A 16,150-nucleotide genomic window follows, 5' to 3' on the forward strand; every position below is an offset into this window, starting at 1 on the left:
CAGGATCAGGTTTTATGCGAATTACTAGCTCTCCGGCATCACCAAGTAGAGCGGGTTCAGTTACACTCAAAAATCTCAGCTTGTCCAGTGCATCACTTGCATTGCTAAATAGAGAGGGGGAAAACAGGTTATCAGCACATGACCTTATGTATCACTACTGTAATCTGTACTACCATGAACTAAGATCATAGTCATTCCAAGAAGCAACAATTGCAACAGCACAAAGGTAAACCCAATTCTACCTAAAGCAGCTATAACATGGTACACATGGTTCTTAGCATAGAAGCTTAGTTTTGTAACTTTTAATTAATACTAAACATTTTTTTAGAGAAATGTGATATAGTAGTCCTTCAATGACAATCTCGATGTAATTTTCAACTTGGGTCATTCGAAAAAGCCTCATTGGTGTTGCCAACACATGTGTAACGCTGCGTACATCCAACCCCAACCCCCCTTACCCGACAATTTGTAGGAGCCATTGTACTACACATTTTGAGAGAAACAAGAAAATCCATGTGAGAAATGACATGATAATACGATCCAAGGTAGTATGGAACTATGAATGCATACAAACCTGACAAGTTCTCTAAGAAAAACTTCCTTGTGGCTGTATAGACTGTGAACTATCAAATCCATCAACCTACTAACCTGTAATCAATTGTTCAAAGATTACAACTTTTTTAATCATACAAACATGAGAGACCTTAATATATTGTTGGTACTCCATTAGTCTCAACCATTTGTTTAATGTTGATTAAAATACTCCGCACAACGAATAAAAAATGTAAATAAATGAACGGGACCTAGTCAATAGGTATCATACAAAAAGACGGTCTTGTAAATAAACCCACCTCAGCTTGATACTCAAATTTCTCAACAGGGGTTTCAGTATCCGTATCCACTGGTTCAGCAACAGCAACATCACAACGCACTGACAATTTGCTATTATTAAAATTTCTTTGGTTTTTCTTACCAATACTAAATCTTACACAATCTCTTGGTACTTTATTTTGAGGGCAAAAATTAGTGCTAAAATTGAGTTTATTGAGATGGGCATTTTTAAGGGTGAATGAAGAATAAGAAGGGAGTGAAGTAAGAGAAGGAGATATTATGGTTTTCACAAATTCTTGTTTCATCGTACCAAAAAAAAAAAAAAAAAAACACAAATTCTTGTTTCAGACGGATACTTTTGGTCTTATTTGTCAGACGGATAAAATGTTGCCATTTTTTAAGAAAATGTAACCAATTAATTCACAAAATGTTATGACTAGGGGTGTCATTTTTTACCCTGAAAATGATGTGAACAATAATGGTAACATGTTATCAGAAAATAACAACATTTTATTGTAAAATGATGACATGTTACCCGTCTTATTTCAGACCAAAAGCAATGGTCTTAAGAAAAACGGACCGTATGATTTTATTTAGAACAGGCACCATGAAAATTTGGAAACTTCGAAGAGATAAGTTTAGAAGTGGAGTGAAGAGTGAAAAAGGGTTTTAGCGTTTTAGGTAGAGAGTCGGGAGGTTTTAGAATGACGCAAATTCGGGCCAATCGTGCTTTCGGACACAAATCACTTTGTATCTAAGGGTATAGTGAATATTTGATTCTCTTTGTGCTATGATTATTTTTCGTTGGTCAGTTCTTGGTGTCCTGAATGATCAATATATGATTGAAAATTGCCAAGTTGGAAGTCAGTGTCATAGAGCTTGAGACCCCTCGTTGGTGCTTTCTCACCTGAAGTCCTCTTTTCCCTTTTGCCTTACAGCCTGATGACAAATATGAATTCTCAGAGCCTACAAGGATCCAGAATATGGTGAAGAATTACTCGCAATTTGTTTCCTTCCCTATATACACATGGCAAGAAAAATCAAGATCAGTTGAGGTAATAATTTTACTGGTTAAATAATACTTTTTTCTTGCCGCAATGGTTATTTGAAGAGTACTAATGTAGTCTTTTCTGCTTGAAACCCAGTTAGGTTAGTAATTTAGTATGCTAATGCATAGTTTGGCAGCCGGTCAGCCGTTCCTCTTAACTGAATCATCTGTACTGTAATGGAGTTCTTTTACGAGAATGTTGTTCTTCCCCGAAATGTATTAAACACTGCATGAGGCAGCACTAAGCTAGCCGTTAGGACGTATATATCACTATCTAATCGGCTTTTCAGGTGGAAGAAGAAGAACCAACAGAAGAAGAAGATAAACCAGAGGTATATGCCTGTTTCTAGTATAGTTACTTTTTTTAAGTTAAGTGGTACTTGGCTCTCATCTTCGACTTTTTACTTCCGGGGTAAAAAGAAGAAGAAAATGAAGACTATCACTCAGAAATACTGGGACTGGGAGTTAGCCAATGAGACAAAGCCTATATGGGTAAATACACCTGTGTAACCCTATTTTTACTCGGTATCTAGTATGCGTGATAAGTTCTTCTACTTCTTCATGTAACATGTGTAACACGGATAGTTTGAGCGTACATGAGCATTGTTTGACATGATTCCCATTTCGCTATGCGCTGTAGATGCGAAATTCTAAGGAAGTTCAGAAGGATGAGTACTATGAATTCTACAAGAAGACCTTCAATGAATTTTTTGATCCTCTTACGTGCACCCATTTCACTACAGAGGTATGAGATATGAAGGAACTTCTCTTCTGTCATTAGGTTTCAGCTGTAATTGAAGTGGCGATTGACTTGCTCTTGGCATGTTGGATATTGTGCACGGTGAAGTGGAGTTTCGTAGTGTGCTTTATATTCCTGGAATGGCACCCATGAATAATGAGGAAGTTGTAAATCCAAAAACAAAGAATATACGTTTATACGTTAAACGCGTGTTTATTTCAAATGATTTTGATGGTGAACTGGTTAGTGCCCCTCTATTTGTTTCTATGTTTGTTGCAATTGTATACTTTTACTGTCTTATACAAGGAGTAGTTATCAAGCAATGATGCTAGACTTATTGAGGTCTCTTCCCATGTATGTAGTGCGACATTCTCTCACATTGGTAGAACTACGAATGGTAAATTAGTGGGGAAGACTAGTTTATAACCTCCTCTTTTCAAGCTATTATGCGTCTTTTATACGTCATGGACTGTGATGTATACGACTGTAGTTGCTATTTTCCTACATGCAAAACTTTCAGCCTTCCTAACTAGATAACCCAAGACGTCAGATTGTTTTCCAAAGGCGTACTTGCTGGTAAGCAGCATGAATGGCAACTTATTGTATAGAATGTTCTTGATTTGCAGTTTCCTCGGTACTTGAGCTTTGTGAAGGGTGTTGTGGATTCAAATGACCTTCCATTGAATGTTTCCCGAGAGATACTTCAAGGGAGCAGAATTGTAAGACATGAAATTTATTCTCTCTTTTGGTGTTCTGTCTGCATGTGCAGAACCATTCTTCCCGTTTACTGTTTTAGATTTGAGCCTTCTCTGATTTGGTACACAGGTAAGGATTATGAGAAAAAGACTAGTAAGAAAGACATTTGACATGATTCAAGATTTATCCGAGAGTGAAAGTAAAGAGGTTAGTTATATTTAATTCCATGTTTCTTCGCTTTTGCGAGTTAAGGGGAATTGGTTTCACTGTACTCATTCATATTTACAATTTCAGGACTATAAAAAATTCTGGGAGAACTTCGGAAATTCCTAAAGTTGGGATGTACTGAAGACACTGGGAATCACAAACGCCTGACGCCTCTTTTAAGATTCCACTCATCGAAAAATGATGAAGAATTGATTTGCTTAGATGATTATGTGGAGAACATGGGTGAGAATCAGAAGGCAATCTACTACTTGGCGACAGACAGCCTTAAAAGTGCTAAAAGCGCTCCTTTCTTGGAGAAACTATTACAAAAGGATATTGAGGTAGAGTATGTCTTTGTTATGGATTAGTTAGCGTAATAGTGTTGACTGGCATTCAAGGTCTTGCAAACTGCAGTAGACGATAAATTTTACATGGCACTTATTATTTTATTAGTCATTACATTGCTATTTGTCAAAGAAACGGATTAACTAATTGTGTCGAGATGTAACCCTGAACCTAAATTTGGCTGCTTTCACTAGCAAAAGAAAGCTAATATTCAGTACTTGGTTGTCCATTGTAGGTCCTATATTTGATTGAACCTATAGATGAGATAGCAATTCAAAATCTGCAGACCTATAAAGAGAAGAAGTTTGTTGATATAAGCAAGGAAGATTTGGAACTTGGTTAGATTGTTTCCTCCCGACTTGCTTGTTTTTTTTTTTTTTTTTTACTATAAAATAAAATATTTTCATATTATGAATTATGATGGGAAATTTATTAATACTCGTTATCCGAGGCTGAAATCGAATAGGTTAACTCCTAAAATGACCTCGAATGCGTGATAGAAAAACCGGAAGAAAAAGAAACATGGTCTGGTATGACCTTCTGAACGGCTGAAATTGAAGTGTATAAATACACGGTTTTTCGGGATTCCAGGGTCCCGTAACAAAATTCTCCGAAAATTACACAGAAAGTTCCTCGGGTTTATAACCTCCTCCGAAAATTTGAGTATCAACGGAAGACATTTGGGGGTGCCGGTATGTAGGGGTGTTCATTGGTCCGGGACCGGACCGGACCAAACTCTCTAGACGGAAGACCAAAGAACGGTTAAGAGGTGGACCGATGACCGGACCATATTAATATTGGTCCGGTCCAGTCTGGACCATAAAAACGCGTGGACCGGATCGGACCAAAATAAACGTTATTTTCATACTAGATTTAACTACATAATTACACGTCTTATAATACGTGTAAACAAAGTAGAAAATAAAACCAATATTACAATTTAAAAAATTCTTTTCTTACATAACTTCGGTCCACGGTCCGGTCCGCGGTCTATTTGGTTTGGTCCAGGACCGTGGACCGGACCAAACAAAATTCGGTCCGGTCTAGTCCTGACTGGTCCGGTCTGGTCTGGTCTTTGGTCCGGACCACTAAGTGAACAGCCCTACCGGTATGCCATAAACCAGAATCGTCGAACCTGGGAAAATCGTGAAAAATGTATTAATACCGTTATCCGAGGGTGAAATCGAATAGGTTAACTATTGAAATTACCTCGGACTCGTGATAGATAACTGAGAGAAAAATAAACAGGGTTCGGTACGACCTCCCGATCGGCTCAAATTGAAGTTTATAATACATGATTTTTCGGGATGGCAGGGTCCCGGAACAAAATTCTCCGGAAATCACACAAAAATGTTCCTCGGGTCAGTTAAAACGGCCACGCAAAATTTGAGCAGCAACGAAAGACATTTGGGGGTGCCAATATGCCATAAGCCAACATTCGTCGAACCTCGGATAATCGTGAAAAATATATTAATACCGTTATCCGAGGTTGAAATCAAATAGGTTAACTACTGAAATTACCTTGGACGCGTGATAGAAAATCCGGGAGAAAAATAAACAGGGTCCGGTACGACCTCTCGATCGGCTGAAATTGAAGTGTGTAATACACGGTCTTTCGGGATTCCAGGGTCCCGGAACAAAATTCTCCGGAAATCACAGAAAGTTCCTCGGGTCAGATAAAGCGGCCACGCAAAATTTGAGTATTAACGAAAGACATATGGGTTGCCGTTATGCCATAAACTAGCATTCGTCAAACCTCGGATAATCGTGAAAAATGTATTAATACTCATTATCCAAGGCTGAAATCGAATAGGTTAACACCAAAAATAACCTCGGACGTGTGATAGAAAAACCGGGAGAAAATGAAACTGGGTCCCGTACGACCTCCCAATCGGCTGAAATTGAAATTTATAATACACGGTTTTTCGGAATTCCAAGGTCCCGGAACAAAATTCTCCGGAAATTACACAAAAAGTTTTTCGGGTCAGATAAAGCGGCCACACAAAATTAAAGTAGCAACGAAAGATATTTGAGGTGGCCAGTATCCCATAAACCAGTAGTCGTCGAACCTCCGATAATCGTGAAAAATATATTAATACTCGTTATCAGAGGTTGAAATCGAATAAGTTAACTCTTGAAATTACCTCGAACGCCTGATAGAAAAACCGGGAAAAAAAGAAACAAGGTCTGGTACGACCTCCTGAACGGCTGAAATTGAAGTGTTTAATACACGGTTTTTCGGGATTTCAGGGACCTCGAAAAAAACTCTCCGGAAATCAGCAGCCACGCAAAATTTAAGTAGCAACGGAAGACATTTGGGGATGCCAGTATACCATAAACCAGCATTCGTCGAACGTCGGATAATCGTGAAAAAAGTGTTAATAACGTTATCCGAGGCTGAAATCGAATACGTTAACTACTGAAATTACCCTGGACGCGTAATAGAAAAACCGGGAGAAAAATTCTCCGGAAATCACAAAGAAAGTTCCTTGGATCAGATAAAGCGGCCACGCAAAATTTGAGTAGCAACGGAAGATATTTGGGGGGTGCCGGTATGTCATAAACCAGCATTCGCCAAACATCGGATAATGGTGAAAAATGTATTAATACTCGTTATCCGAGGCTGAAATCGAATAGGTTAACTCCTGAAATGACCTCAGACGCGTGATAGAAAATCGGGAGAAATAGAAACAAGGTCCGGTATGACCTCCCGAACGGCTGAAACTGAAGTGTATAATACACGGTTTTTCGCGATTTCAGGGTCCCGGATCAAAATTCCCTAGAAATCACACAGAAAGTTCCTCAGGTCGGCTGAAATTGGAATACACAGATAAAGCGGCCACGCAAAATTTGAGTAGCAACGAAAGACATATGGGTGTGCCGCTATGCCATAAACCAGAATTCGTCGAACCTCGGATAATTGTAAAAAATGGTGATAAAACCGTTATCCAAGGCTGAAATCGAAGAGGTTAACTCCTGAAAATTACCTCGGACGTGTGATAGGAAACCAGGAGAAAAATAAACATGCTCCGGTACAACCTCTCGATCGGCTGAAATTGGAATACACGGTATTTCGGGATTCCAGGGTCCCGGAACAAAATTCTACGGAAATCATACGAAAATTCCTCGGTCAGTTAAAGCGGCCACGCAAAATTTGAGTAGAACAAAAGACATATGGGGGTGCCGGTATCCCATAAACCAGTAGCCGTCGAACCTCCGATAATTGTGAAAAATTTATTAATACTCGTTATCCAAGGCTGAAATTGAATAGGTTAACTCCTGAAATGTTCTCGAACGCGTGATAGAAAAACCGGGAGAAAAAGAAACAGTGTCCGGTACGACCTTCCGAACGGCTGAAATTAAAGTGTATCTAATACACGGTTTTTCGGGATTCCAGGATACCGGAATAAAATTCTCCGGAAATCACACATAAAGTTCCTCAGGTCAGATAATGCCGTTATGCCATAAACCAACATTCGTCGAACCTCGGATAATCGTGAAAAATGTGATAAAACCGTTATCCAAGGTTAAATCGAATAGGTTAACTCCTGAAATTTCCTCGGACGCGTGATAAAAAAAATCGGGAGAAAAATAAATAGGGTCCGGTACGACCTCTGGATCGGCTGAAATTGAAGTGTATAATATACGGTTTTTCGGGATTCCAGGTTTCCGAAACAAAATTTTCCGGAAATCACACAGAAAATTCTTCGGGTCAGATAAAGCGGCCACGCCAAATTTGAGTAGCAACGGAAGACATTTGGGGATGCTAGTATGCCATAAACCAGCATTCGTCGAACTCGGATAATCGTGAAAAATTTATTAATACTCGTTATCCGAGGCTGAAATCGAATAGGTTAACTACTGAAATGACCTCGAACGCGTGATAGAAAAACCGGGAGAGAAAGAAAAAGGGTCCGGTACTACCTTCTGAACGGCTGAAATTGAAGTGCATAATTTACGGTTTTTCGGGATTCAAGGGTCCTGGAACAAAGTTCTCCGAAAATCACACAGAAAGGTAAAGCGGCCACGCAAAATTTGAGTAGCAACGGAAGACATATGGGAGTGCCGGTATCCCATAAACCAGTAGTCGTCGAACCTCCGATAATTGTGAAAAATTTATTAATACTCGTTATCCAAGGCTGAACTTGAATAGAAACTCCTGAAATGACCTCGAACGCGTGATAGAAAAACCGGGAGAAAAAGAAACAGTGTCCGGTACGACCTCACGAACGGCTCAAATTGAAGTGTATAATACACGGTTTTTCGGGATTCCAGGGTACCGGAACAAAATTCTCCGGAAATCGTGCAGAAAGTTCCTCGGGTTAGATAAAGCGGCCACGCGAAATTTGAGTAGCATCGGATTGTCGTGAAAAATAGATTAATAATTATTATTTGAGGCTGAGATCGAATAAGGTAACTTTAGAAGCGACCCCGGTCTACGGTAGGAAAACCGAGAGAAAATAAATGTACGGTTTTCGGGGTTTTAATGCCCCAGAACAAAATCGTCCGTAAATCACACGTGTGGCTCCTTCATTCAGATAAAGCGACTACATAAATTTTGAGGAAAAACAGAGCTAGTTTGACGGTTCATGATTGCGATAAACCAGCCACAAGCAAAAATCGGATTGTCGTGAAAAATGGATTAATAGTTGTTATTTGAAGTTGAAATCGTTTAGGGTAACTTTGGAAGCGACCCGAGGTCTGTGGTAGAAAAACCGAGAGAAAATAAATCGTGACCCAGTAGACCTCCCAAATGGCTTAAGTTGAAGAGTATAATACACGACTTTCGAGGTTTCAGGGTCCCGGAACAAGATCGTCCGTAAATTACACAAGCTGTTCCTCGGGTCGGATAAAGCGGCCACGTAAATTTTGAAAAACAAAAGTGGTCGTTTGACACATGATTGTGATAAATCAGTCTCGGGCGAAAATCGGATGGTCTTAAAAAATGGATTAATACTTGTATTTGGGGTCTAAGATCGAATATGGTAACTTTTGAAGCGACCCGCGGGTGTGTGGTACAAAAACCGGAACAAAATAAAACGTGCCCCAGACAACCTCCCGAACGGCTCAAATTGAAGTGTATATAATACACGGTTTTCAGTTTTCAGCGTCCAGGAACAAAATCGTACGTAAATCACACGTGCCGTTCTTCGAGTCTAGGGGTGAACAAAAAGTGGCCCGAACCGGCAAACCAGACCGACCCGGACCGGCCGGTCCGGTCCGGTCCAGACCGGATACATACCGGTCCGGTCTCCGGGTCCCAAAAAATATGGTGACCGGTCTCCAGTCCGGTCCGGTCCACAGTAAAAAAATAAAACTAAATTTGCCTTATAAATTAGTACCGGTCCGGTCCAAACCCGGAAAAACCCGGACCTAAAGGGTTCCGGTCCGGTCCGGGTCCCCTTCTAACCGGTCCGGTCCGCGGTCTTGGAATATGTGGCTATCCGGTCCGCGGGTTTATCCGGTCCGGTCCGGTCCGGTTTTGGACCGGTGAACACCCCTACTCGAGTCGGATAAAGCGGCCACTTAAATTTTGAGAAACAACAGAGGTCGTTTGACGGTTCATATTTGCGATAAACCAGCCTCGGGCGAAAATCGGATGGTCGTGAACAATGGATTAATACTTGTTATTTGGAGCTGGGATCGAATAGGGTAACTTTTTAAGCGTCCCCTGGTGTGGTAGAAAAACCGAAAGAAGATAAATCGTGACCCGATACGACCTTCGAAACGGCTCGAATTGAAGCGTATAATATACGGTTTTCGGGGTTTTTGGGTCCCGGAAAAAAATGGTCCGTAAATCATATGTGTGGTTCCTGAAGTCTGATTAAGAGGCTACATAAATTTTGAGGAAAACAGAGGTCGTTTGACGGTTCATGTTTGCAATAAATCAGCCTCGGACGAAAATCGGATGGTCGTGAACAATGATTTAATACTGTTATTTGGGGCTCAGATCAAATAGGGTAACTTTTGAAGCGACCCCGGGTGTGTGGTAGAAAACCGGGAGAAAATAAAATCGTATAATACACGGTTTTTGGGGTTTCAGGGTCCCTGAACAAAATCGTCGATAAATCACACGTGCGGTTCCTTAGGTCTGCTAAAGAGGTCACATAAATTTTGAGGAAGAACAGAGGTCGTTTGACGGTTCATAATTGCGATAAACCAGCCTCGCGCGAAAATCGGATGGTCGTGAAAATGGATTAATACTTTTTATTTGAGGCTAAGATCGAATAGGATAAATTTTGAAGCGACCCTGGGTGTGTGGTAGAAAAACCGTGACAAAATAAACCGCTACCAGATACGACCTCCCGAACGGCTTAAATTGAAGTGATAGACACTTTCGGGGTCCCGGAACAAAATCGTCCGTAAATTATATGTGTAGTTCCTGGGGCAGATAAAGCGGCCATTTGACTGCTCATGACTGCGATAAACCAGCTTCTGGCAAAAATCGGATGCTCGTGAACAATGGATTAATGCTTGTTATCTGGGGCTAAGATCGAATAGGGTAACTTTTGAAGTGACCCCGGGTGTGTGGTAGATAAACCGGGAGAAAATAAAACGTGATCCGGTACGACTAGGGCCGAGAATCGGTCCAATACCGGACGAAATTGGACCGGATCGAAAACTGAAAATAAAAGTTTAGTGGACCGAAGACCGGACCTAAAACTTTTTGTCTTGGACCAGACCAAACTCGATATATTTGGTCCGATTTCGGTCCATTGGACCGAAATGGACCTAAAATTAGTTTTTCACTATTTCGTATACGATAATTACATTTTAATTCCGCTAAATAAATGCATTTAAATAATTAGACCTCTTTTTATGAAAATCATTGACAATACTAATTATAATGCATTTCAGTATGTCTTTTGCAAGTGGGAGGGCAAGTGGGGGTATCCATTTCCCACCCACTTGCACTTCCCACTCGCATTTTGTGAGAGGAGCACTATCCATCTACAATTCTAGACGGATAGTGTCCATCTAAAGTGAGAATTTGCGGTCCTCCCTAACGAATAAGGAGTATCATCTTTATTATAAAAGCTATAAATGCAAAGGCAAATAGAAGAAAAATACTAGAATGAAAGCTTTTATTGGCTACGGTGGACATTTATGCTCCAAAAAAATTTCGGTAAATAAAAAACCTGTATATTTAAATTTAGGAAATGAATTACTCCATACAAAAGTTTTGGCACACCTGTAACACATGAAAATTCTCATTTAAGACGGGTCAAATATGCTCATGTAAGATGAATAAGACAAATGAAGAATGCATAGGGAAAACATAATATTTGCCCTATATGTCGTGTAGGATGATATTTGACTCCTTTTAATATTAAAACGGATAACTCCGTCAAGAAGACTAGCTAGGTAGCACATACATGGTACATTCATAGTTTAATGAAAACAAAGAAGAAGTTAAATTTATCTGCTCAACCTTGTTTGGCTTATTATCTTATAGAATTATTTAATCATCATAATGGTCATTATGCTTAATTCTATTTACCAAATTGTTTTTAAAGTGGATAAATAATATCTTCGTCACAATAAATTTCAACACTTTCTTTAATCACTACAAAATGAAAAGGAGACAATGACATATGACGTAGTTATTATCGGCACAAATAAATAGTAGATGCTTTTTATACTAATTCTAAAAAAAGCCATAACTCTAAGTTACCGGACTCGGACTCAAACTTAACCCGGCCAAACACGGCTCAATTAACGGGTTCTCAAAATGAGTAGCTTGGGTGACTTCGATATCAGCATGGAACAAGATATGTTCCTCTTTAAATGTCTCCTCGCCAACAACTGACACCCAAGTTTCTACTACTTTTGTTACTCTACTGTCCATGAAATCTACCACCGTGAATGCACGTGACTTACACAAGTCTAGAGGTTTTACCCTCGGTACAATGACTGCATTCAAGTAAATAGTATTATCACTTCCAATTGATATCATCTTCCGGAAACCCCCATTGAGCATTTCTTTATGCATGTGCCCGAACACAACCAAAGGTACATGATAATTACTATTCTCTTTTAAGAGGGATATGGTTTGGGCTAGATCTGCATAATGAAATAAGCTTCGAATCATCAAATCCATGTTAACATCAAAGATTAGAGTGCCACAAAAGCTTAATATACGCTCAATGTACGCTCAATGTATTCTACCAGTGGTAAGTCAATCAGGATGACGGAAATTGTTTCCCTCCATATTCATGTTGTACGGAGTAATTAAGGCCATTTCAGAAATTTAAATAAATTAATGATAGTGTAAGTAACATGTGCCTAAATAATTATTAACATGTGCTCATAGGCCATAGGACACAATTTAGAAAAAACCCAGGTGCAAATGAAGAAACTTTTAAACCAGGAAGAGGAAGAGAGAAACAGACCTGGATCCCCAAAGTCTCCACCTGCCCAGTCTTTCCCGCATATGTCTTCTGGATCAGAACCAAGACCTGCACACGCGGGGATACATAAGTTCATCCAAAATACCACAATCTTCGATTCTACGGCAAAGGTCTATAAATTCACTGTTCACATACCTGTTGGCCCATTATGTGCGACAAATATAATTGAGTGGCCGTCAGGAGTTTCAATAGCAGCCTTATGAATTTTGTCCGCACTTTCTTCCATTGTTTTGACACCAACTCTAAAATCACAACATTAACCAAAAGCTCTATAAAAGCCAAACGAGTCTTTTAATTCCAAAGGAAAACAAAGTCTCAACTCCTATAGATATAGATGAATGCACTCAGATCTATGCTATTTACGTGGATTTAAAACTTGGACCCAATTACTTGCTATGCTTAAGAGCCAACAGTTTGGAGTTGAGCATTGCCCAAGTTCTCGAAACTTCCAACACTAAAGGGTCCGAATGTCTATAACGACAGAAGGAGTATGTATAACATAGCTATTACTGAGTATTGAAAAATTTCAGGATATGACTCCACTAATGTTCCTTTGTTAATTTACCTTTGACCGTATTGGCGGATTCAAACCTATACGGATTTGGATGATGATTCATGTTAGCCGACCCTAACCTACCCTAACCTATGTTGGGACTAAGGCTTTGTTGTTATTGTATGACTCCACTAATCAATGGATACAAATTGGTATTGCCAAAGTCAGTTAATATGACTCCACTAATCAATAGATAAAAGTTGGTATAATAAGAATTGCTTGAGAAAGATTATAATTATTGAGAGAACGTGTATTCCTGTAGCTTTACAGGACTAACAATCAAGTGCAAGACTATAAAAGAAGAATATTCAGAACAATTAGGGGGGAAAAAGGTTGTAATACCGGCAACTACAGCCAGAACAAAATCTTAGATATCATAAAAACAAGTGTGACAGTATAAATCTTGCGTTCAGTTCATACCTTTTTAGAAGTTCATACCTTTTTAGAAGCTTTTTCCTGAATAAGTTATCACCTCCACAAGAAAAAGGTCTCCCACCTACAACACTAACTTTCAATGCGGGGAAGTCCAAGCGTCCATATCCAACATGCTCTTCCCCTAAGCTAAATGTTAACAAGGGTACAAATTAGTCATTTAATTTTACCAAGCAAGTTGTACCAGACATCTATTTGATAGAAAATAGGTAATTAACAAAGTTGTTTTTTTTTTATGTGTGTTTGGGGAGGGGAGGGGAAATAGGCATGCCTACTCAACTCTGCTGAGAAGCTTTGCTTGCAGCGATTGCAGAATGATAAATTCATAACTCATATAAAGCTTCTATCAATGAAAATATGATAATCAACCAATGAGGCGGGCCAAATTTAAATAGGATCGATTCTAAATGAACTCTGCTGAGAAGCTTTGCAAGCACCATCTTCCTTTCCCCCAAAATCACTCCTTGCTCTTCTATTTTTCTTTTCACAATTATCTTATCAGGATACATGATAGAGCGTACCACCTAAAGTCGGAATTTTCTAGATTATCACGTCCAAATTTTATTTCACTCGTCATTTTTCTTCAGTACTACTTTTCATCTCTAACCATCCCCAAGCAAGGTCAATTGCTACGTCATGACCTTGCTTGGTCACACTAATCACCAATTAGCAAAAAAATTATGGTGACCTTTGGAGAGAGGAGGTCAATTTGTGACCTTTGGTGGAGTAAATTGACCCAACTCATGACCTATAGGTGGCGATATGTGATTGATTGACAATATTAATAATTAATAAAAAAATATATATATGAAAAGGTGATATAATGTGGAGAGATGCAATTGGTTGGAAAGTGAAAAATATTTGGGTTGATGACCTAGGTTGTGACCTTCTGCTTGGAGGGTGAAAGTAGATCAAGATAAATAAAGTGGGATTAAGAGTAAAAGCGGGTCGCGACCTAATTAGCGCGACCTCTGCTTGGGGATGGTCGAAATGAACTGGAAATGTATCAAATTTTGCCATTTCTAATACAGTCTGAGTGTAGGCAAAAAATGACCATAACCTCTTCTATTTCAATATATGCCGGAATCCAGAACATGACCTAAATTATATCTAAGGTTTGTCGTTTGCATCTGAGTATTGAATTTTTTGTTTTATTCAGCTAGGAATTAATGGAGAAGAATTCTCCTAAAGACAACAGAGCGTCAGAGAGCCAATAAAAACTTATGCTGGAAAGTTTTCAGTAAATGGGGCAATGTTTCATCCACTTCAAAACATAAAAGCAGAATAACTGACATGTAAAAGTGCAAAACCACCAATCGAATGTTTGATTACAAAATAAGAAAAATCCATCACCGGCTTCCTCCATCCCCCATGAATCTCCCATCAATTTTGGTACTAGAATATAAGATAAGCTCTCAAATAACTGCAATTTTATTTTACAAACAACGACCCACTATGATCACATCATTGCTGCAGAAATATAGATCAAACATTTACGTCGTTCAAATGTCATGGGAGGTGGTATTCAATTTTCAAGCAGGAATAACACAACATTTTAAGGTAGAAATTTTAAACAGTAAAGGAACGTACGCATCCAGCTGAACTCCATCGTTTTTCCTAGCACATACAGAATAGCCAAAAATAAGTAGAATTATGCAGTAGATTTGACAATCATTGGTAAATAAACAACAATAGGGAGAGTTCAAATGGACAAAACAAGTGAAGACTAATACAGATTTCAATCGAGAATTCAGTCATTCACAAATGACTGCATTCAATTCATCAATACATGATGAATTTCTTCGATAGCTAATATAATTCAGTTATCATACTCAATTGGGTAGTTGAACTTACTTTGAGGAGAACTTTTGGGTACCCCAGGAATCAAGATTTCCAAGTATTGCTGCTTTAGGCATGTCTATCTTTGCAACACTCCTAACAAGCTCGTAATTCTCATTCCCAAAGTCACCTAATAATCCGAAAGACGAGATTGAATTTAGATGGATGAACAAAGGGAAGGCCATATCTACTACAAAGCTTTAAATTAAAGCTGGCAGGATAACTACTCAGCGTATCTTATAAGTCATGACTCGTGACTCAAGATGAATAAAGGGAATAATATCTCAATGTCCTCAAAACATCAAAGAATGGTTCTTAAAGATACAAAAACAGGAAGTTAAAAAGACTTGCCTGTAAAAAGCACCAGTTCCGGCTGTAGAAAACATAATTACTTGTTAGAATGCAACTAGAATTACCAGGTTAAGTTCATTCCTGGTATAAAGCTTCGCAAGAGTAGAATTACCAGGTAAGTTCATTCAACTATTTGGTTGAGTCAGGTTAATATTGGATAACGGGACAAGTCAGCTCCGGTCACGTTTGGATTGGAATAAGGCTGCTATTAGTTATCAGTTTAGCCTCGGGTCAGGTCAGTTCCGATTCTCCCAATTTACAGGTTCTATCGAGACAAGTTTCATTCGGTTCGGGTCAGCTTTTGCCAGCTCTAAGTTTAACATAACCATGTTCTAAAGGAAATTCTTAAGTGAGTTTAAAAAAGTCTGTTTGAGCTTTTTCTATGTATTAGTCTCTTGGTTCGATAAATTGGAATTCATAAATTTCATTTATGAACTCTTGGGGATATTATTAAAGCAACCTTTTACCTATTATTACTTGTATGATTTATGTTCCTTATTAGCCTAAATCGCAATACTCTATTTGATATTTTGGATTGGGCACCACTAAACAAGTCCTACACTGCAATTACCTTACCCCACCCCACCCATACATAAAAAGGAGAAAACAATGTGAATCTTCACGCATTCACATATCTTAGATAGTCAGATAACTCAGATTGTAAAAGATTGATGAACAATTAGCAAAGGCGTATTACC

The 16,150-nt window shown here is 38.9% G+C and overlaps 1 pseudogene; it reads left to right on the plus strand.

Moving 5' to 3' along the window:
- Positions 1–16,150, plus strand: part of LOC141633900 (heat shock protein 90-5, chloroplastic-like) — a 33,887-nt pseudogene that overhangs the window by 7,776 nt on the left and 9,961 nt on the right.

This window comes from Silene latifolia, chromosome 2, assembly GCF_048544455.1.
Source record: "Silene latifolia isolate original U9 population chromosome 2, ASM4854445v1, whole genome shotgun sequence".
NCBI classification, from domain to species: domain Eukaryota; kingdom Viridiplantae; phylum Streptophyta; class Magnoliopsida; order Caryophyllales; family Caryophyllaceae; genus Silene; species Silene latifolia.